This window comes from Solenopsis invicta, chromosome 4 (genome assembly GCF_016802725.1).
Source record: "Solenopsis invicta isolate M01_SB chromosome 4, UNIL_Sinv_3.0, whole genome shotgun sequence".
Classification (NCBI taxonomy): domain Eukaryota; kingdom Metazoa; phylum Arthropoda; class Insecta; order Hymenoptera; family Formicidae; genus Solenopsis; species Solenopsis invicta.
This window is the reverse complement of record NC_052667.1, coordinates 2,082,627-2,107,476: the sequence shown is the minus strand read 5'-3', so window position 1 is coordinate 2,107,476 and position 24,850 is coordinate 2,082,627. Positions and strand designations below refer to the sequence as shown.

The following is a 24,850-nucleotide window of genomic DNA, read 5'->3' as shown; positions in this document are numbered from 1 at the left end:
ACAAGAATCGATATAAACGCGGGGATCGATTCGTGTTACGGGAGCTCACGGATCCAAAATAAATTGATATTGACGTTACAAGATAGGGTTAGGTCGATCTTCCGTTATAAGAGTATCGTACTTCATGTTTTCTTTCACCAGAACGGTCAGCGGAAAAAAGAGAGAGAGAGAGAGAGGGGGAGCTTTCACGGCTAACAAACAAACAACGAACTTCGAAGCCGCCTTTGACACAAAGAATTTCATCCCGAGACTCTATCATTGAATCTATGTATGAGAGCTCAACTTTTATCCTTCCTCCCTACTTCTTCGTACACATGACATTATTTTTTTCCAAGAACAGTATGTATGTGTTAATATGCATACATGATAATCCATAAAGTAAGAACTGCTCGTTAAAATCAATTACTGAAGTAAAAATAATTTATAAATAATAAACAAGTTTTTTTAACTGGGGTATACATTTTTTGCTTGTTTGTTTACTCTTATTTATTTTATAATAACATGTACATTTACATTGCGGTTTTAATGATATAAAATATTATTTTTCTAAAGCTGCGTTCGCAGCTTTCGAATATATTTAGATGCACATTAATTGTTCTGTGATCATAATTATTTTTACGACCGACTGCTGCCAGCTTTCGATTGGCGAAAACGGAGAAAATATGCGTTTCATTGAAATGGATCGGTTTGTGATCAAAGATCTTCGCAATTACAATATATATATCTTTATCAATTTTGATTACAGACTTCTTATTAACTAAGCTCGGTTAAGCATATAATTATTACGTACTTGTGTATGTACGTTGTGTAATTTTCTATTTTTTTTTTAAAGCTAAAGGAATACGATAATTTACATTACGCTTGAATTTTTACTCAAAGATCTCGGGATCGTAAAAATTGAAAGGATAGCAGTCTTGCGTAATAACGTATGTACAATCAACCAGGATTATCGGATGTCATTCCGGGAATATATATTCGAGCCTGCGATTCCGAGAAATTACTGAAAAACATTTCGAGAAGCGAGCGACTGTAAGTAAATAAACAAATCGCGCCGCGCGGACATTTCTTCCCTTTTCCCTTCCGCCGTCTCCTGTTTCGCTCCGTCCGCTCGGGCGCACACCCTGTAGTCCGCTGTACATTAAGGTACGAGCTCGCATAAACATCCCCGCTCAAAGCTTCTCGATTATATATTCTGTCGAGAAAAGCAATAATGTTCGATTCCATCAACTAACAAGATGTTCGTGGATGAGATTTTTTAACTATGCGATTGTATACTCCGCGTACTTATCGATACGGAGCGTGCGACTAATCGACTTTTAAACAGTTGGTAGAAGTGGATCGTCAGTCGTCCAGTCGTCCAGTCGTCCCCCCGAGTACCGACACGGTCGCGTCTGGATCCGTTATTGATCGCGGATCGAGAAGATAATTCGTCGAGAAGAGGCTCGAGCGGCCTCAGGAACGGACCCAAGGATCTTCCTAAGGATCCTCCGATGCCGATGGAAGTGTTCGCGGACAGTCATCGGCCCTCGTGAAACGAGACAGGTACGCGGAGTGCGGCGCGGCGTTTCGGTAATTGCGTCGCAAGCGTCGTGTTGTGTGTGAGAGAGACGCGGTTCGACGGGTAAAGGACGGAAAGCACGCGTGTCGAAGGTGCGTGGCGAACAGTGCGTATCGAAAACACGAAAGGCCAGAGAGGTAGTGTGATGAAAAGTACTTGGAAGCTAGTGCCTCTAACGGAGTAATGACTTTGCGAAAATTCCGAGATACGTGATGCGAGGTGAGTAGTAATGGCGGACGCGGGGGGTGGGGGGGAAGAGCAACTTCTTTTCCCGGCCAATTTCCGAGGACCTTTCGATACCGTGGAAGTAGTCGCGGACGGCGATCGCATCCTGGTGAAACGAAACAAACGTCGCGGAGTGCCGCCTTTTGGTTGGAATTCCGTCGTGTTTTGACGTATCTTGACGGGTAAAGAACGAATAGAACGCGTGTCGAAGGTGCGTGGCGAACAGTGCGTATCGAAAACACGAAAGGTGACAGAGATAGTGTGATAAAAAGTGCTTGGAAGTGCCAGTAATGGAGTAACGATTTCGAGAAAACTCCAAGATATCTACGGACGCCCGGCGAGCAGTAATGCAAGCGGACGAGGGAAGCAACGTATTTTTCTCCTATTTCCAGATATGGTCATCGAAAAGTAAGTCGTAATATAAAGTATATCTACTTTGATATAAGAATTCCTCGCGATTTACCGCGAATAAAATGGAGTAGGTTAGAGATTAGGTCAGGTGAAATTATGTGTAGAATTTTCTCTTGGAATTTATTTTAAAAATCGTGATAGTCGTGGGAGAACGTGGACTTCAGCGAATTTTATTATTTTTTTACTTTTAATATAACAATTTGGTTAAATTTTAATAAAATGTAATTGAATTACTTTGTTATATAAAATAATTTTAAATTTTACTAAAATTCTCAAGAAACAAATTTTTTTTAAGAAAAGATTGTAAAAGTTTTCTTAAGAATTTTCTTAAAAAAATTTTTTTTAAAATAATCTTTCTTAAAAAATAATTTTAAATTTTACTAAAATTCTTAAGAAATTTAAAAAAAATTGTAGATTCTAAAAAATTTCTTTTTCTCTCATGAATTTTTTTCTTAAAAAATGTTTCTTTTAATTCGATATAATGCAAAGTAAATATTATCACAAATGTGTTAAGCCAACTGTTTTATGAAGCAAGTAGTCTCTGCAAAAACAATGAAACAATAAATTTCGCCTGTCGCTTGATCGTGAATTTGTTGCCAGAAGAAATACGTTCAGAAAGAACTTGTAAGATAGTATCGAAAGAGGGACAAGTCTAAAATCACTTCCTTTGAGTATGTCGATGAGAGGCTACGTGTATTGAAAGGCGATAAAACTTTCTAACACGTGTAGTACTGCGCGAGTAGAAACTCGAAGCCTTCAGAGTCGCCGGAAAAATCTATCGCAAATGCAAAGAAATGCTCGTTCGTTACGCGTTGACAGGTCGTAAAGGGAATATAGTAATTGCTGGAGAAATCTGTTTTTCTATTATTGTAATTTAATTGTGTCAAATTAATTAAAGTAACATTTTAAAATATTACAGCAAATATTAATACTGTTGAGGTTTTCTATAAAAACAATTCACATAATTAAGAATTGATAAGGAAAAATCGGGAGAAGAATTTCTCATCTCAAATTTCCTTTTTTTGTGATTAATATTTTTAATCCCTGATGCAAGCTCCGTGCAGTGTGCATCTATAAATAATAGAGAAAACAAATTGCTCACATCACTTTTGACCTGCTTGCTCGGATGCTAGGTGTAAAACTTAAATAACAATGCCGGATCTGAAAGAGGTCAGTATCACATGATATGGCCACGAAACAAGGAGCACAAGGGCGAGAAAAAATAAAATACGGGAGCTGCCAAGTGCGCGATGAAGCGTGCACGGATTCGCTGTTGGGTGGGCAAATTTACCATGGTATCGTTGAAAAGTAGGTTGAAGAGAGGTACTGTAATCGTGGATCCGTCACATATGATTCACGAAACATAGCAAGCCGATAGTTGCACTCGGTTATTTGCTCGCGAACGGATCAGGATCATTTGTTACAGCGGTTTCTCTTATTTTTCAAAATGGAATGCTCAAATAAAAGTAATTCAAATATTATTTAACAAATATTGTTCTCTGTAAGTTTTTGTAAAAAAAAAAAAGCTGATCACAACTTGGAATTCAATGGGAAATGTAATTTACGATATTACTATAATTGTGGCACATATATTTTTTTGCTTGCCGTTTAAAAAAAAATAACGCGAAATAAACGCTTCATTTAATTAAACCGATATAGCAATTGAGATAATAATGGTAAATGATAAATGCAACTTATACGAGCTACTTCTATGTACACCGTGACTACCTTTGTTACTTTATACAGTTAGAATACACGCGGTACAATATAATGTTATCGACAGCGTTAGCTTGTCGAGAAATTCGATTTGCCAGTGGCGAGGATAGTCATGGTGTACCATGTTATTGAACTAATTGCTTTAGGATCACGATGTAGCAGCTGCTAGGTAACGTATGCATCGAAATTTGCCTATTATCTGTAAGTCTACTGAACTTTGTCTCTCAATTAAATGCAAAATATATATGACGAAATTCCCATAGTTTCAAATTCCGGAAATATTAGCAGCCACGTAACTTGTCGACAACTATTGAAAAGAATGAACATTGTACATATATTCGAAATTATTTATTTGTATTATCAGTTTAAATACGAGATACAAACGAGATGCAAGCCTGAATATTTTTTTACATATATTTTTTGAAACTCAACTATGGTTTCTATATGATGTTAAAGCGTGATTATAAATCTCATTTATTATGGAAGGGGTGCTTTTGTAATAAAATAGGAAATGTGTTGATTGCTAGCCAACAAGTGCGACGTCACCTCGTTGACTCAGATTGCGGTTCTCGTTGATATTTTTTTTTTTTACGACACTCTCAATCGATCGACGAATCTGTAATACGCAGCATGACGACCGATAAATCGATGCCGCGTATCGTAACGGATTATAGCTTGAACGTACGGCGCATTGTACGTTTGATTTAATTACCAGCAGCATGATCACCGGACCCTGCTTCGCGTATCGTCGAATTTCGGCCAATACCACCTGCCTCTACTCGCGGACACGCGCACGCAATTCCCCTCGGTTTTATTTCTATTTTTACGGTCGGACTGGTATCGAAATATTCTCTCGCTCTCGTCCGCATCCCCAAGCCCGGTGTCCCTGCACCGCACAACAAGTCCCTCGTTTTCTCGGCAGCTCGTCTCTCCAATGCGACGGCGACAATACGAAACGGGAGGGAGGAAGGAAAAAAAAATTAAATCGAATGTATTTCGGGTGGATAAAAAGTTTCGAAATAACGAAGAGTCGACACTCTAATTCTTCCATTACAATGACCGTCGATCGCAACGTTCGCCCGTTCTCGTTTTGGGGAATTTTCAGCGTGGCACGGAGCCGTAATGAAAGGGAGAGGAACTTTTCGTTAAATGTGTTTTTGTTCAGACGTCATTGTGTCAGGAAGAAACAAAGAGCATAAAGATCGAAGAGAACCAATGTAATTTGACGAGGACACTGTAACATGCTGTAGTACATCTCCAGTTTTGTTTAATTTCACGGTATTGTTACCAAATTATTTCTAGATGGTGGCATTGTTTCACGATATTGATGAATGTGTCAAAAAACTTTTCGACTATTGCGAGTAACTTGTTTTTTTCTGTCGAACTACATGTCTCGTGATTTCAAACAGACTTTTTTTATGCTGAAAAATATCAATCCCACATGTCCCGAAAGCGATAGAGTTTATATACGCAATAGAACTCGAAACAATATGGAGCAACGTGTATATATATATATATTGTTATAATTGATAAAAATCTTAAATTGCATTTACCACTGTCAAAATAAATTTAAGAAAATGTATTTCGCAAAAAAAAAAGAAAAGGGAGGAAAGAGCAGGCTGTGCCATTTTCTTCTGAAGATACCGAGTCCCGCATGCAAAGTATGGAGATATAAAAATGCGCATCGGATGAAAAAAAAGCAAAACACATCTATGTATACGGAAATTCTTTTTCGAGGCTTTCTTTGAACGTCGACGGTCGCTTGGAATAAAGTCGACGGTGCAACTTGCAGCCTGGCCTGTGGCATTATATTTCTATAGAAAGAGTTCGGCATAACAATTTTTTTTTCCAGAATACTCGACGATAAACGAGTAAAAAAATCTTGCACATTTTTAATATAAAAAATTCACGTAAGATGCGATTATAAATGACGTTTGAAATTGCAAGAATATATTATTATTAACTGCTTCTTTCTTCTGTTTATCATCTTGATCTATATGTTTTCTCAGAATCTATAAATATCATGCAAGCTATAAATGCTTTACTGATAGAAAAATTTTCAAGTTAAAACATTGTTTTTAAGAAGAATTATTTACCCAGCAATTCAAAAATAGAAGTTGTTGAAAACATCGTTTTACGTATTCTGAATAAGAACATCAGTGCATTCGTTGCAAAATTCTAAAATCTTCGAAAATTCTTTGAAAATATTCTTTCTCGACATATTTTATACAGTACGATTTATCTTCTGATAAATCTTAATCATTAATTTGCTATATTATAAAAAGTCAGAATTGAACTTTATATATTTAAAATTTATCAAAGAAATTAATTTTTTATACATTTATTTTATCGCTGCCATCGAAATGCGTTAGTCGAATAAACTGCTATAAAGAAGATAGAGACATTCGTGTATTTCTCCTTTCGGGATTTTTCTCCAATTATCATTAAATTGTTAAAGAACACGATGTTGCCGAAGCGGACAAGCACGCTGCCATAAAATTTCCGACACACGTTGTACCAGTGTTTACGCTAGATCGCAACTACATAGAAGCAAGTGCAACGTCCGCTGTAGTCGTCTATAATAAACGAGCTGTCCCGAAGAACAATACAAATTATCCAACGACCATGGTCTTCCGTATCATTACCCCGAAATTGGCTTGTTTTATCTCCTAAATACGCCTTCAGAATGGCCCGTAGATACAGCGCCACGATTCAGAATCCAACCGCGCACGTCGGTGTTCAACTTCGCACTGGCACAAACTTTGATACCGCGCAACCCGATGATATTGTCGCTTTGAATCAACGTTGCAGATTAATGCATGGCTGAGTTCTTCCTGCGAGTTTATACACACGTATATACATTTGACTGGATGTATATATTTTGTCGTATTTTAAAAAATATACATTTCGGGTAAATTAGTATCTTTTGAATTTTTTAATCTTTTTTATAATATGTGCAATATACGTTTTGCTAGAATTTTATTTATATTTTGTATATAACGTATATATGAAAGAAGAATATTGCCTTCGAGGATTTTCGAATGTAACGGTGAAAATAGTTTTGCTGAAATATGGAAAAATTTAGCTAGATATAAATCTGAAAATGATTTTGTAGGACGGTCAAGTATGATGAGCCATACTGCAAAAAGTTTTGACTTCTAACAATAAACTTGAGCTCCTACATAATTATTTTGATGGTCTAATAAGATTATTTTCAGATCTGTGTCTAATCATTTTTAGATATTTTAGTAAAACTCGTTTGTTAAACTGTTTTTCTCATCGAAATATGAATTAATAATATGTTTGATTAATCATTATACATGTCGTAGGCAAATAGCAATTTTAGGAAAATAGTATCTGACTAGGCAAATAGCATTTGCCTGGTCAAATAGCTTAGAATTAAAACACAAAATGCCTGCTTTAAAAACCCAATAATTATAGAATTTTTGTGTTTTTCAAGCAGGCATGTTGTGTATTTAAAATAGAGAATTAAAAACACAAAATGCCTGCTTTAAAAACACAAAAATTATGTAATTTATTCTAACCTAACCTAACCTGGCAAATGCTATTTGCCTAGTCAGATACTATTTTCCTAAAATTGCTATTTGCCTGCGACATATATATTAATAATATCACTCTGATTTAACTATTATGCCGAATAAACAAATAACAATATATTTTATAAGGTACTTAGTAAAGATTAATATATAGGTATAAAAGACTGCGTGAAGTAGCTCTTTTGACTCTTCTCGATTTTAATTGTGTTAATAAATGTTTTGGATAGAAAATTCAAGTAAGAGGCCAAAATGTAGATGCATCGCGCTACATCTGTATTCATCTAACGAATTGCCTTTCAAGGCTTCTCATTAATCTCCTAACTTTAGTTCTATCAACGAAATGCTCCAAAGAAAGTAGAATATCTCAAAGTATTCGTATAATCCGAACTCTCGAACTGCCTCGCCAGATAACTGCCCCTCGCAACCGTTAAATTTCAAGCCGGACTCGCCCTCGCCTGCCCGCCCCGTTTCGTCCACTACTACTTATCTGCCGCCAGATTACCGTGACTATTGGCTGGCCATCTTGCGCGAGGTATTCTAGAGCAGAAAAGTAACGAGGGCGACTCGGGATGAAAGTCGCTTGTACTTTCGATCAGCGTAGAAATCTCTTTCTCGTCTCCTGCACTTCGCGTTCGTCGAGATAAGAGCATAAGACTTTGGTAATCCACCTGGAAAAGCGGCTGCAGATATATATATATGGCTGCAACAACGCGAGTGCTCACTTCGGAAAGGCAACCTTAATACCCGCGGGAGCTCGTCGTCTCGCACTGCTACCTGAAATCAGCCTGATTCCATTTAGAAATATGCGTCACGATGTGTTTCACGTGTAATACTCTTTTGCCACTGCGCAGTTCCTGCAAGTGGCATCCCTTTTAAAACCGCCGGAGGTCTTCCGGATTTATGCAGCCAACAGAAGTGCATGATAATTTGTATTGTTTTAACGTGCAATCTTGTCGCGCTTCTCGCTTTCTTCCCGGCGGCTGACATAGATTTACAGTACTGTTTCAGTCTCTTCCATTTTTTTCTTTTTTTTTGTTCCTGAGATTTCTTTCCCGGTTGGACAGCTAGGTTAATCCTCTGATAGATCGCATTCTATTGCCGGAAAAATAGGACTGGACTGCTAATGCTATATTAATAATCGAAAGCTTTACCTTATCAATCAAACGCGATATTTTACAGATGTGAAATATAAAAACTCAAATTTGTTGTATAAAGATCAATTTATAATTTCTCATAAACAGAGTAATATCGTTTTCGGCTAGCTTAACTTTTTGAATAAAATAATTCTTCAAGTTATCTCACCCTATTCGAATTTACGATAGTCGATCTCTTCGAACTATCAATGGCTCTATAGACATTACGAACTTCCCTGTTTCAAGCATTCTTCCTCGCTCTTCGCGCATCTCCATTTCTTACAAGCGATTAAAGCCGGATGTCGACGGTCCTCTTCCGAGAAAAATATGTTTGGAGGAAACGTAGCGGCATCCTAAACTCCGATCGGCAGTGTCGCGTCCTGCCGACAAATAGAACGAGAAAATGTAGTCGTTACCGGTCTCCTTCGTTTTTTACCGCGGCGTCTGCTGAACCTGTATAGCGATGTTTATCCGGGCGTATGAGTCTAAATCTTAAACTGACGTGCAGAAGTCCGCTATTGTTGCAGCGACTAGACATGTATTGCTTTATCGATCCGCGAAGGTACCATCTGGAATTCGCCAGTAATAACACTTTTGAGAATGTCTACGTTCCGCGGCGATTTGCCGACACAAAATAAATTCAACGTGAATCTAGCTCTAAAATATAAATAACGTCGAAAATAAGTTGGTTCCTCTCGTTGGACCTAACGTATAAAAATCTATGTTTACTAATGATACGTTAACCTGCACCTAAATTAATAATGAGATTCTCACGATTGAGATTTGTTTGAAATTTATCTCTGTGTAATCTCATATGCGAAAGCGTATACTCTAAAATATACACTAACTGAAGGAAGAGTATTTTAACGTTTGTTCTGTGAAATTCTGGTAAGGAGATAAACAGAATGTGTGTGTGAAGGATCTCCTCGGAAGTCCGTCCGTTTGGCGAGTCAATAGATGTATGCCGAGAGCTTTTAAGGGTCCTATAAACGTTGTATACCTAAGACTATTTATAAATGTCGAGAGTAACGCATCGATCTCATGGTTAGACACTTAATTTTTCGCCTTTCGCCTTTACTCTAGGTGAATTTGATTGATTGTTTTACGATATTTATAAGAACATAGTTGCTTCATTATTTTTTATACGCATTGTTTATGGTATTCTGTTTTACTCTAAAATTATTTAAATAAAAGATTTAGCAAAAGATCTGATTATAAATCATTACTATTTTAAATTTTAAAACAGTAATTTGAGTAAAAAATTGAGCAAACTGATATCACAAAAATAAAAAATTTTTTATCTTAGAACTTTGAAAATAGATTTGTAATTTTCAAGAATGAGTTGGTTGTTTGCAAATATCTTGGATCATATTTCTGATAATTTTTTAAATTCTCTATTATAATACATTTTCTATTATAATACACGGCCTCTACTTGAGCATTGATTTCTTGTTGCGCGCGTTGCATTGTGTGCTCATCGTCGGATGTTTTGTACGCAACGAACCGCGAATGTTTCCCCAAACGTCTTCGTTTAGGGAGGTATATGTCGGCGATAAATCGACAAGCGTCCGGTTTTTCTAGTAGGAAGGAAGAAGGAGCACATCGGGGAATTTCAACGGATACGCTTCAACGAACGGAGATCGCGTTCGTCCGATATACAAGCCTCGAGAAGAATGTAAGATGGTTTGCTCGTTGTATCCTTTCGCCAGAAGCTCTCGGCACCGGTATTCACCAAGTAATACGATGGTATACGATTTCTCATCAATGTTTTCACAAAAAAAGTTCCGCTTTTCGCGTAGAATTATCTCGAGTAATTGCATCTTCCGTATCGCATTACTAATGTATAGTGTTGTGATTTATATTTATTTCATGCACACATTTATATAATTAATTTAAATTAAATTTTATAAATTATTAAAAATTAATTGAAGAAGTCTGATAATTGCATATTGCTTTCACAAAAAAAAAACATTAAATGAATCATCTTGCCAGATATTGCTCTTTATGCCAGAGTCCATCGGGAGTCTATATTAGATATAAACCAAGTTAGAAATTGAATTAGAATTAGACTGGAATTATATATAAGTTAGTAAGTTATATATTTAAGCTCGCTGTGCTTTAAACTGTAATCCCACTTAGCTACAGTTTAATTTTGACTTGGTATAAAAGAACGACTAACGTTATTATAAAATTATAAACATTTATAAGAGATATTCCTTTTTAATTGTACGAAAGACTTGTTGATAAATTTTGTTCCAATTTGTTATGATGAAAATTATTTCCCCAAGCTATGAAAGGCGAGAATTTAAATTCTTTGATTCGGTTAAATAATTTCGTGGAATGCAGAAGAAGTTGGAAACACGCTTCCGCGGGTGTTATACTCGAATAGACGCATCACGAGAATTTCATAATCGACTGCATAACTTCAAAGTTACGTTGGCTCGTTTCAAGTAAAAGTTGAGATCTTGCAATTCCTGCAACGCACAGATCGACTTTGTGAGACAGCTCGTGTAAAACTCTCGCTTTTTGCCTTACGCCGCTTTGTCTTCCACTTCTGCATTTCATATCATTTTAATGTCTCGGATAATTTTATCTTTTACACTTTTATGAAATTGTTTAAATAATACAACTTTTGTAAGCAGAAAAAAGATATTTTATACAAACGCTTTACGTAACATTTGAATTTCTAATTTACACAAATTCTTCCAAATATTCCTGAAATATTCTTTATGCGAGCGACACATTTTTATACTTCAATATTACGCGCGTTATGAAAAAAGAGATTTAGTGGCACGCAAACAACGCCATGACTCGTCATACTTTTGCTACTCTTTCATTCGTGCGCGACGTGTTTCTTCGTATCGATTTGCAGCCCGTTATTCGATGTCGAGTGCTTAGCAAGTTGTTTCAAAAGCATTGCAGGCGCTGCAATCCTGAGGTCGTTATAAATACTTCAGCCTGTTGTTCTCAACGATTGCGAGTTTCGAGAGGCAGTCATATGCAGTGTCCGAGCATTAGCTCGTTTCCGTTTTAATGTCAGATAAGTTAGTTTCATGTGTTACGCGCAAACGATTATTGCGTAACAACAACAATTATATGAAACATGAAAGTGAACCATTTACAGGATTATCGTAATTCCTCAATCTTTGAAATCTTAGTTCGCGATACGAGTCTCACATGCGTTAAGTCTTTACTTTTACGCAATGCATGCAAAAATGCAACATTTTTAATATCAAAAATATCAGATACATAATCTTCTTTCTGCAGTAATTCCTGTCAAGGTAATCACGCTAAAACTCATTATCTGATATTCTTACATCACGTTGTCCATAGAAATTCACGTAGATACGTAGGTACAAAAACTATAAATGTCACGATGTATCATTTTAACTCTAGTAGAATCGACATTTCGGAGCTCTTCCGACTATCATTGGTTGCTTGTCCATGCTATTTTTCTGTTTCACTTTTCTCCGTTGATCTTTTTACTCGATTTCTATCTGAGTTTCTCTCGCGCGCGTTTTCGCCTACTTCTATTAGAACGTCCCGCGAACCATCGATGCGATCCTTTCGAGTTTTCCTCTTTGAAACTTCTTTATACGTTTTCTTGCGCGAAAGTTCTTGACTCTTCGTCGATCTCAGCCGCTTCCTCGGATACCTCCGTTCGCAATGTTACAATGTTTCTACATCGTTCTTACCTTAGATGCTGTTATTTCGAGATTCTAACTATGAACCGAGGGCCTATCCGCCCCCGATATCCTTAGATTTCTTTAAATCGAATCGTTCAACACGTAATTCACAACTAACGAGTTTCCTTAATCTGTTTTTCTTCCAAATAAACTCGTCCTTCTTTGGAAAAGAAATAAATAACGCATGATGAAAATTTATAAACATTGTGTTGACAAATCTGTAATTCTCCAACAAAAATTTAGCTACTGTGTCTCTCTTCGATATGTATCTTGAAGATTAAGAATTTTATCTTTGTTCAGCAATACAGCGACGGTAATTCGATATGCATGCGAATTATTAAAACGTCAAGTTTCATCAAAAGCTAAAAATGTTATCGAAGTATGTTGTAGCATCTTTAATATGACAAAAGATAACGATGTGGCAGGTTAAAAGTTTTAAAGCAGAATATTAAGAGATACAATCGTACAAATCTGGCCAAGTTCGGCAAAGAAGAAATGGAATTCTGCCAAGTTTAATTCTTTGACCTTTGCGCCGCCTATGCCGCATAATTTTGCCTCGGGAGGTTGAAACGCCACATGCAACTGCATCCGTTCCACGGTTTGTTTTCTTTCTTCTTTATTTTTTTTCACTCTGCCCAAGAAATATCTTTCCAGAGTCGGTCATGACAGCGACCACTCTGTTCTCTTATACTTCTCGCATCCCTGCAGATCGGATTACCCGCTTTCGAAGTAATTAGAAGTTCGTCAGTTTCTTGTCAGTCCCATAATTAAAATCAGTCGGCGGCTTGAATTAAAATAATGAATAATTATTCGAAATTAGTTTTACTCCCTCCTACTTGAAAATGTATGGCTGTGTAGCCGCCGTGTTTGCGGAAAGTTGGCGGTTCTCACGATGCACTCGACCGCAGTGCATCACACACAAATCGCATGCATTTCATTTGAAGATACCTACACTCGTAATATAACAAGCCATGCATGAGGAAAATATATTAATATTAATGAATTACTCAATATAAGGCATCCCCTTTGACCATTTTCGTTATTAAATTAATAATTAATATCGGGAATAGCTTGGTAGAATTGTCATTGTAACAACTTAATGTTAATGTCGTATACTTTTAACATAAATGAGGAAAAAAGAAGAAAAGCGTTTAACAGAAAAATTCAATGTGTTTCTATGTTCTGTAACACATCTATAATAAAAAAGAATACCGTGACTATAATGCAACAGGTCGCAGACATATATGATCTGCTACTGGAGATTTGAGCAACATGCAAGTACATCGCGTACTTTACAATAAGACACATCTTTGTTGGAAAAGACACAGAAGTTTATATCGCATCATATCAATTTTTTGTTTCGAATAGAAAGCAGCAAATCGTTGACTTGTCTCCGAAACGTTTCACTTACAAATCGTTGGATTTGGTTCGACGCTAACGTGAAACGTTGAAGAGCGTTACAAAATTGTTCGTTGCTCGTTTACATTTACGGAAACTCCACTCGTCGAGCGTAACGTACCGTGCGACAGGGAAAACCGCTGATTCGACCATATTCCGCTAATTAAATCAGTTTTACAGGGCAAACCAGATTCATTACTAATGAACAGTGCGCGTAGACGATGTAGTACATTTCGCAATTCCACTCGCGGTAATCGTTGGCGCAACAAAGCTGGCCCGTCACACGACGCGGACACGTCGACAGGACGACACATTATACCTGTTGCGAGCTAATGCTAATCAAATGACGAAAGCATTGCCTTTGCGCGAATCAAATGAAAGGAAGGATTAATCGTGGAGCGTTACATGCGGAAAGCTCGTTAAAAGCAGTCGTAATATCGCACTAGTGGCTATAGAGTTGCGAACGTGTAAGTGAAACGAAGTAACGTAATCAAGGGGAAAAAAATTGTTCGGAGTAACTGCAATTTGTCTACCACACGTATTCATAATGTTCAGCCGGTTTTATTTTTAGAACAACTTTAGATATCCACGACGCTCTGCGGTGTTGGAATATAACGAACGCACGCGAGGCAGAACATGAAACTTCACACCGAGTAATGGACCTAATTTAATAAACGTTCGTGCCTCTCCCTGGAGATAACATTGTAAGAGAAATGTCTTTCCCTCTTCCCACATCGTTTTGTATCTATTTGCTGTTTTCTCGTTCGCTTAGTTAGATATTATAAAGGCGGATAGGCATTTATTTATCGTAGCAAGTATCCTCTAAGGAATAATTCCGCTGTGTTAGTGAAACACTCGGCTCACAGGATTCCAATAGGACCTCAAAGTGACCATATTGTTCAATAGTGATAGCCAAATTCGTTACAGCGAACAGTAAACTATCTCGATTCGCTTATAGTAATTTAGTTACATGCGACTGAGCGTCGGACATACTTGTTATAAGTTTAATATAACTCGCTAAATGTAAATTGTCCAGATCCTAGCGAAATCTGTGAACTAATCCTTAAACCCAACGCTGATGTGTCCTGTTGCAAGGCAATGTATGCAATGTCTAGTTGTTGAGAAAGAGCGCGCGCGCGCGCGAGAAAGAGAGAGAGAGAGAGAGAGAGAGAGAGAGAGAGGAGGAAGAGGTTGAAATCTAATTAGGCTGTCTACGGCTCGATGAGTCGTGCGATAACTCGCAGCTACAAGATAACTCCGACGGTCTGTTCCTTGGAGCACCGACGCGCGTGCAACGTCGGTCGATTGGCGCAATTCAATTACAAAAGTTACCGTCAATTGGGAGCACAATAATTCATTAAATACGCGCTACTATCACTGTAGTACCAAAGATTATATCTTCTGAAGGACGGGTTTCACTGCGTACTTTGAGAACTGTGAAATGACCACCTATCTCTGAAACGTACTTGTTAAGAAACTGATGTATACCGTACATATACATTTTAATACGACCCAACTAAAATATTCAGTTAATAAAATTCTACAAAACGTATTAGACATTTCCTGCGAGTGTTGTAATTAGTAAAATGTCCACGCAAATGAAAATGATTATTTATTAATAAATTTATATTGTTCCGTCATTATACGTACTATGAGACGGCAAATTTAATTTCATTCTCAATCACTAATTATATTTCCGCAAAAGTAATTTCTGATAAAGTGCAATAAGTAATTTAATTATATTGTAACTGTTCATTTCAAATTCTTGCTTTAAATGTTATTTTAATTTGATTTAATTGGATGGAGTGCTGTAATATATTACGTCAAATGAAATATCATTTACCCCTAAAAGTTTAATTTGTATTACTTCGTATAAATTTTACTTTTATATATACCTCATTCTTGCGAGTATTAAAGATAAATAGTCTGTATACAAATATTACATCAAAGCGAGCATCAAAGATATATTTAAGAAGAAACTTAAAAGTGATAATTAAAATTTGTTGTACAGTACAATAAGCTGTTGTATGCAAAATATGCAAAATTAAAAGCTAAGAATGTGCGATGTGCTACTCATTTTGATTGCTTTAGCAACAGAATTCACTTATTAACACTGTTTCTATTTTGAAATCGATATTGCTCCGCGCTAATCGTGTCAGTTAGGAATTTCTGTAAAAATAGAATGAGATAGCTATAATGCACAACGCTGAAAACTTAATTATGTTCGCAACGACCCGATTAATTACCTGTCTTTGTTCAGTAGTCGCGTTTGCATTACTTTGGTGATAACTGGATCATGAAATCGTGGAGGCGGCAGCCTTTGTAACAAGTGCCAGAGCAAAAGAAGAAAAGAGAGTACATCCTTATTAATTATTCTAGCTTATCACGGTTTTATAAAAATTTAAAGAACAAATTTTGAATCGGATAGAAGTGAGATGACCAACGGTGTAAAGCTTATTTTTAGATTATATTTTTTAAATTCAAAATTCTATTAATAATTTTGTGTGCTGTTGTATTTTATATTTAAAGAATCAGAATACGTGAAAATATATGATACATAAAGTTATAAATATAGAATTCTCTGTTCCGATTTTAGTTGCGAATTATAAATTGTTTGAAATGGACTAAAATCATTAATTCGGCTAATACTTTAGCTTGACTAATTTATGATACATTTTATATTGAAAATTAATAAAAGGTGTAATTAAAAATTGTTCTCAAAGGATTTGATATTTATTTATTTAAAAATAATTGAAATTATTTGTAAAAATAAAAAAAAAGAACGTATTAACGTACAGATTAAAGCTAATTTATACGTATTATAATATATAACATACTTTCAAAACAATGTATCAGTGTTCAATAACACGATAAGAACACACATGTATTATTTTTACAAATACTTTCTACATAAAATGTACATTTATTTAAATTATATTAAATTTTTATTAAATTTGATGTATTAAATTCTCACTCGATGTTAGTACAATTTCACATATTCCAAGTTGCTAAAAATGAAGCTTAACGATAAGATTAAAAATATATTGTGTACATCCTTCCACAGCGAAGAATTGTGAATTGAATAAAATTCACGTGCAATTTAACAAATTGTTTGGTTATCTTTAACGAGCAGTAAACAATTTCTGTCGCTTGATATATAAATGCGTGTCTGACTTCCGCGTACAATTAAATATACATGGTCGTTAGCATACACGTAAACTCGCGCGTTACACGTAGTGGACGTACCACGTGTTGAACGGGGGAGTGTATTGTAAAAGTCAACGCTAGCTGAGAAAGAAGAGACGAGCAATTAGCGTTATTAAGCACGCTCGACATCGCTCGTTCCTTCTCTCTGCACGTCCTCGTTGTTATCCTTGCTCGCTTGGCGAATGTACTGCGCATCCTTGTATTTTTTTCTTGTTTTACCCGAGGTTTGCTATCGCGATATAATGTTGCGCTTCATTTCTCCTGCCTGGTACACAAGCAACACCTGAGAAATAATTTTCTCTCTTTTGGTATGCGGTTCATTGCGTCCGCACTTTGTTCGCATTTACTGAGATCAGCGTGCAGCAACGAAATATTTGAAAGATACATACCGAGTATCTTAATTTGAAACAGTTGAGTTAACAATTTAAAACAGTTAGGACGGCATACGTATTATAAGTAAATTTCAAATACTGTTATAAGAGCGATATATTTTGCACAACATACGAAAAGCACGATATGATTTGTCGCTGATTTGTCTGACAAAACGTTTCCGATATCGATGTTCGATGATCGATTTGGTAAAGTATCGAATATTAGTTCTTGTCGAGGCGAAATGTGACAATATCGAACACGCTGCACGTTTAAACGCATCATTCTCTTCTCTGACGAATAAAAGCTATAAATAATAAAATATAAACCAAATCGTGAGGATATCGGGATAACGCCCTGGCGTCCCGTAAGCTGTGAAAAGAAATATTGCTCTTAGCGCAGCGAGACCAGAAATATAAATTAAAAATAGCAGCAGCAATATAAACGGGATTTCAAGAATATCCGGATAATCGGATTACTCAATGGATTTATATCACTGTCATCATTTGTAACCTGGGAGAACTTTGATGAAAAAACACTAATGTCCAATCTGACATACTTGACGACATATCGACGTTACTAATAGCGAAACCGATTAAAAGTAAGAGAAATTAATTAAGCTACAAAATGTATGAAGATGAAAAAAATTTCTTGCATTAGGCTTTAGCTCCTGCATCAAAGTACTGAATTAATAAATAATACTTTCTTTTAATAAAAATTGCAAATTTCGCCGTAGAAAAGTTAATTCGTTGCAATGTTATACCGCCAAAAATCTCGACTTTGGAAATTAAATGTGCATATGCGTATTTGTTTGCTGACCCGATTCCTTGTGTGCCGTGGCAATTCCGCGCCGACGTTGGAACACGCGGTATTTGCATTTGACAGCGCGCTGAAGAGCCGCCACGAGGTCGGTTCAAGCTTAATCCAGGTCGGACTAAGAGGATTATTGCGAAAATGTTTCAATTGTGGCGTTGCCCAACGTAACGAGGACTATAATGTTCATACATCGCTGATAAAGTTCAACTCTATATCGACGATATCACTGTTGTTTGTTGTTGTGAAAAGTTTTTCTCTCTCTCTCTCTCTCTCTCTCTCTTTCTCTTTGTTTCTATAGCTTATGAACATCTGGGTAATATCTCGATTTCTTCACGATTTCATTTACATTTTATTATTTATAATTTTTTATACGTTATTTATTATTAAGTTATTTTTATTTTTTATTAGAGAAGAATGACGTGATGTAGAACATGCGGTGCTCGATATTACATTTTATCATGACAAAAACATTAATCTACGTGTCTTATAATGATTTTTATTTAGTTTGGAAATTCTTTGTTTAAAATGCAAAATTAAATATGTACGTGTCCTAATAGGTTTATTGAAGGCTGTACAAAAAGCTTGTTGAAAATTTCAAAATTTTATAAATAATATAGCGGGATATACTTATTGGACGCGCAGTTGCTTCGCAGTTGCAATTAGCTTTTCAATATTAACAGTACGGCTTATTGCTTTAGAGAATGAGCATTACCTATATTGCGCGACATCGCTAATTAACATAAACACGAACCAATCTCCACGGACTTCATCGAGTGGCGAGGGCTACTTCGAGTTTCAAACGTGAACGAAGAACGGTTATGTATGAGATGTAAAGGTCGTGTTTGAGTTTGCCATTTGCGTACACAACGAAGACCAATAACGTTGTTTATACATTGAACTGTACGAAATATACATCCGTTACAGATCGTCTGGCATATGAATGGAAATGGACGCAGGTTGCGTTCTGTAGATTGGCAATTACTTTCAACAAACGTATATCTTTCTGCGTGCTACCAAACGTGTTACAGCTATTAGAGTCGAGCTCAAAAATTGTTTGTAAACCGTTTGCCAAGTTACAATATTTGTGTTTTACGTACGATTTCATTTCTCTGATGAAATTGATCAATCTCTACCGCATGTTGATTAGAACGTTAGGGATACAGTAGAATTTACACAGATTTACATCGATGAAACCTTTGATTCGAAAGTAACTGTTGCGAGGTCTCAATCGCAGTAAACATGTTAGAGTATAGGAAATGTGTAACAGTTACATGCCATCGCCATTATGCCTTAGGGCTTGTTAGAAAACGTGTAGCAGTTACTGACAGTGTTGATTCACCGCGAGGTACGGAAAATCTGCAATAGTTATAGTTAGACAAGCTATAGGCATCGCGACGTTTTCGTACGTCTGTTTTAGTTCAATGAAACGTTCAGCCAATCCATCAGAGAATATTGCACCACCTACAAAGTCTCGGTTGCCTGCTCGTACCATGTAGATAAACCGGCTGGATCAGTTCACCGTGATACGATGTTGTTCGTATCTTCTCTAATTATTTGCATTGATGGTAAACTTATATCTATGTATGGCGCATGAGAACAACAAATTGATTATTCAAATACTCCAATGCATTAATCTCTAGTATTAATGTTATAGTTACTAGAGCACAGAATATTAATATTAATGTTAAATGGCTTCCGTCGTTATATTAATTTTTAAATAATATTCTCTAGTGGAAATAGATTTTGTTTAAACTATTTTTAAAATATTTATAACAACGTAACATGACATTTATTCTACGCAATATTTCTTTACGCAATATTTCTTTTATTTTAAAAAAATATGCAGTTGTAGTAAAATCGTGAGGTCAATTTCAATCTTTGAATATTAAAGCCTTTAAAAACATTTGATAAAATTTGAAACATCAAATCAAGAGTTTCAATCGATATATCTTTTTGAAGGAAAATCTGTGAGCTCTTCTTGTTAACGATTCACAATATATGGATTCACGGAGTATGGCGATTCAATATGGAAGAAATTGGCGGAAAAAGAGCATTCCCACTGGAGAACTTGATCGCGTATGAAACGCGCCGATTTTAGCCTCCAGGCAATCCACTTGTATGCGCATTGCTGCCCAAACGTGCCGTTGTATTTCGCGAAGTTCGAAATTTTCACTCGCCATGTACTATCGATCTAAGGGAAGTACATGCTTTTATTAAAAAAAACATTGTATGTGTAATCCGTATTTATACATATTTTCAATATTGTTGAAAAGGCATGCTATGTGCTTCCAAAAAAATTCACGATAAAGCGATATTCAACCCGTTTGTTAAGCGAATTTCTGTTAAAGCCAAATTTCAGTCTGATATTTTAGCATTAAAATAACATCGTATAAATAACTACTGATGTTTAGCGTCATGAATGAAATATTTAGAGAATGATACAAGGTTGTTCTATCGTAGAGTTTCGCACGCAATTAATCTTCCTGCTATCTCCTACCGTTCTCTTCTCTCCGACGTATTTCCAAAATTACGTCTGTTCTTTTCACATGATGAAAGATCAACGAGATACATGTCTGACCAAACCCACGCAAGACACGGGTCAACGAAATAACAGTCTCGGAGTCTCGCAAAGTTCCATAATTATTTTCCCCACGTTGTGGAAGATCTCTAATTACGGCTAAAAAAGTTTATTATCAATCCAATATATTTTTAACATTTTTCTTCAGAAAGTATGTTATATTAGAAGAAAAGAGTTCCGACTTCTGCTAAAACTGCTTTGATGTCGTAATGCGATTGCATTTTGTGCAAGAATTTATTCAGAGAAATCTTGTGGCCAATATAAATTACTACGCCCGGATCAACTTACCAGATATTGTAACCGTACGCACGCGACTTATTAATACCTATAAATTATTCTGTCGTTATATTAAAGTAATTAGCAAATGTGATTAATTATTCGTGACAGTGTGCGGATCGTGCGGGGTACATAAAAACCTTACAAATGAGTTGGTATACCACGTCATTTGCGACCAGTACATAAGGTTAAACTTTAATATTTCAAACAAAGCATCCGCGCGTGGTACTTTGTAACCACTGCATGAAGTGCGATAATATTAAACTGATGACAATGAAATTATTTAGCTGGCAGTTACTCTTCACGTAGCGCAAACCCATTTGCTGTATAATTACACACAATACGAAAAGCATGCATGCAGAATGGGTCAGTGTATCAGTTTGATTCGACTGTCAACAATTTCAGTAAGTTTTAGTCGTGCCACGTTGCCAATAACAATCTTATTAATCCATTTTTTTTTTTTTTAACACCTCGGATAGAACGATAATTGAGGATTCATAAATTTTCCAAATTTCAGACTTATTTCTTTTTCTCTATTTAATCTAAAATTTACGTAAACTTTTTGGGTGCTGCAGATAAAAGTGAGATATAAATGAACAAAATAAATAGTGAAGTAACAATACACGATTGAAGTTTGATCACGAATATAACGGATGTCGAACTTTGCAAATATTAAAATAGAGAAATTTTCTTAAAAGATAAACCGATAGTTTCAACAACAAACATAGCAGTCCTTTCTACTGTCTCGTTAATACTGGTGTAATTAATTTTGGCCTCATCTTCAATTAAGAATTTTATCCGAAAAGAGATAGGTAAAGTTGTTGTTTCGGCGGTTGCAATTTCAGAAGTATGTTGTGCAACTTTCACGGTTGAACGATCCTTCTTGCAGAAAAGTCCAGTATACCGTAGGGATCTATAAATACATTATCCCTCTATAAAAGTTAAATAAGTAAAAGTTAAATTAACTCTAAATCCACCACGTTCCGCACAGACCTGACTCAAGTCTCGCGCCTTAGTAGGTGAGCTTTGCCACCTGCAAAGACCGTAAATAATGTAATATATACTTGGCGGAATTATTAATATACAAAAATTTTTTACGTGGTTCCATACGCAATATTCATTACGCTTTAATTATTCCATTCTCTTTAGTACACAAGGTATTAAAAGACCGTCATATTTTTAGATACCGATATAAATTAAGCATTGAAAGAATGCTATAATTAAATTATCATAGAGAACTGTATTTACTTTGAAAATTCAATGCATCAAGATAATTGCTATATATAATATATAGCAAAATGAGAGTAGAAATTGGTTTATTTTACAAAATAATAAAAATAATAATTTAACGTTTTGACTCTTCACTGTAAAATGAATTAATAATAGGAATAATTTAGGTAAGCATGATAGTTTCATTATCGGACAATAATAATTAATTTTGTTATCGCAAAACATTGCAGCTCATCTTATAATAAAGACAACTCGTTTGAGAAATTCAGATCAGATCAGAATAGCTTGCGCATCGATCAGACGGCAAATCAATTTCACTGAAGCTTCCACTTCAGCAGCCCGATATTTGCGCAAATAAGCATGACCTGGGGCGCTACGTAAATAAGTTCGATTTATTTGAATCGAAAGAAGCTGACAGCCCGGTAGAGAATTACGTCACACTGTGGCTTTAAGAAATTTAGTGGATGTTTCGCGTTGAGTGCATACCCTCGTTACCCGACTGCCCCCCCGTTTCTACGTCACTGACGCAAGTTATGTACAGTCCGTGCATACATCACACGCATGCTTTTGTTGCACGTGGCCAAAGAAAATGCCAGCTGATTTACAGCCAGCATTTACTTTGAGACCATTCCCTTCTTACTGAAGATAAATCGACAGGAGCCGCGCATTTACTTCTCCTGTCTTTTCTTCCATACCTTAAGATTTACACTTGAAGATACTTAAATCTACTAACGCGCAAAGCTATCCCCGCGGTGGAGATTTTTACATCTGCTATTTCGCTCCAAGATGCGCCGAGATTTACTTTCTTATATTCTCTAAATGAATTTATCTATTCAATTTCTGCCACTCCTTTTTCTCGCTTCTCCTTTCTTATGGAGTAGAAACGTTGAAATTTACTTTTTTGCTTGGTAAAAGAGATACATCGTCGATCATATTGAAAATTAACTTTTTAATTAACTTTTCTCGATAGTGATAGTTTATTTCCTCGTGATTGCTCGTGTATCTCGAATGAAATGCACAGGAAATATACAGGAAACGCGCGCGTCGTTCAATGTACGGAAATACGATACAAATAAATAAATCATGCTTTCCGGAGACAAGATATTACAAGCGTAAGTCCCGTCTCGAGAATCTGCTACTCGGTTAGATTATCGTTTCACCACAAGATTCAGTGCCTTCCCTCGAGCTTATTTCCATTTACATTCTCCGCTACCACTCGTGAGACCTTTCTTTTACGACTGGTCGAGTACCGTCATAACTGGTGCTGCCTCAAACATCCTTTTACTTGGATATCCCGTGCTGAAAATTTTTTATTACATTCACGGTACGAGAAAGCAGTAAAACAACGAGCCCGGTCTACGATCACATACGTCTTAATATTTTGATATACGATTTGATATATGGTTGGTCGATCTTGATAAGACGTGGCAGTCAAAAATCTGCATTATAAAACCTACTTCGTATACCGTATACATTAAAGAATACTTTTAACTTTTCGCGTATAAATGAAAGTCTTTCCTCACAATTAATAACTTTGATATTCGAGACACCGTAAAAGACCGCAAGACAACCATAATGATGTTTAATCGGTGAAAATCTTTTCAAAGCTGGTAAATATCACAGCACTTAATTATCGAAAGATTTTACGTTCGTGGATATTTGATTGACGATACAGTCATACTCGCATTGTCGGTTTGTGCAAGGACACCTTTGAGGAAATGAGTAAAGCGCGAAGTTGATTTTAACCCAGTTTGTAAATCCTATTAAAAAGTATAGCAGCGTCTCTCTGTAAAACTGAAACTTCTTAAATGTCCCGACGAGACTGATGGTATTCAGCGATCAAATTCAGTGACCCATTTTCATAATATAGACGGACAGTTTCAATATTTTTTAGGATAGATAAAAGAAAGAAACACTGTGACGATTTTAATATTATCTAATCATAAACAGATTGAACTTTATTTTATTAAATTGTATATGCGCAACGCCAGTATAATTAATTAATTAATTGGAGTTATTATAGAATAGCTTTGTGTAACATCGAGATCATATGATGTTTTTAATGTTTCTGCTCGTATATCTAGAAAGACATTACTGGGACATTATGATAGTATACAGTGCACGTTAATGTTCAATTAAGCCACGCGCATCCAAATCTACTAATTGTATAAATCAGCAGTTTGGCTTAATTATAAAACGACCGAAATTAACGCGCGCAAAGCGACAAGTGTTACACACTGAAATTTTATGTTATATAAAAAAAAACACTCAACATGGCATTTTATAGAGCGATGATTCAGCAAAAGTTATACTTCACGCCAGACAACAGTAATTCGATCTGACTCGTATGAAACGTTACTATGCAGCCCATTGTTAGCATGAAACAAGAGAGCCTCCCATAGATCAACAATAGTTGTTACTTTCTAATTTTTTTACCTGTCGTGCATTGTATCCCGTGAATTTCGATAAAACGTCAGTTAAGCTAATTTCGAAAAAAAAAATACCAATGTTTGCGAAATGTATGATTCGATATCATAGTGTAAATTGGACTTGATCAACATTAATTCTTTTAATTCAAAATAAAAGCAACTTTTAAGATTTTTTCGTGTAAGGCGCAATTGATGTTATGTAACTGCGTGTGTATTCGGTATTTTATGCGACATTGCGATGATGCGTAGAATGTATGAGAG

At 35.9% G+C, this 24,850-nt stretch overlaps 1 protein-coding gene and 1 long non-coding RNA gene across 2 annotated transcripts in view; one reads left to right on the top strand and one right to left on the bottom strand.

Moving 5' to 3' along the window:
• Positions 1-24,850, bottom strand: part of LOC105195719 (neurotrimin) — a 131,068-nt gene that overhangs the window by 102,985 nt on the left and 3,233 nt on the right. The gene's annotated exons all lie outside the window — the stretch shown is intronic.
• LOC120357624 overlaps positions 856-24,850 on the top strand; it is a 43,863-nt gene continuing 19,868 nt past the window's right edge. Inside the window, exon 1 of the long non-coding RNA XR_005574634.1 lies at positions 856-2,191. This is a non-coding gene — a long non-coding RNA (uncharacterized LOC120357624). The remainder of the gene's footprint in view (positions 2,192-24,850) is intronic.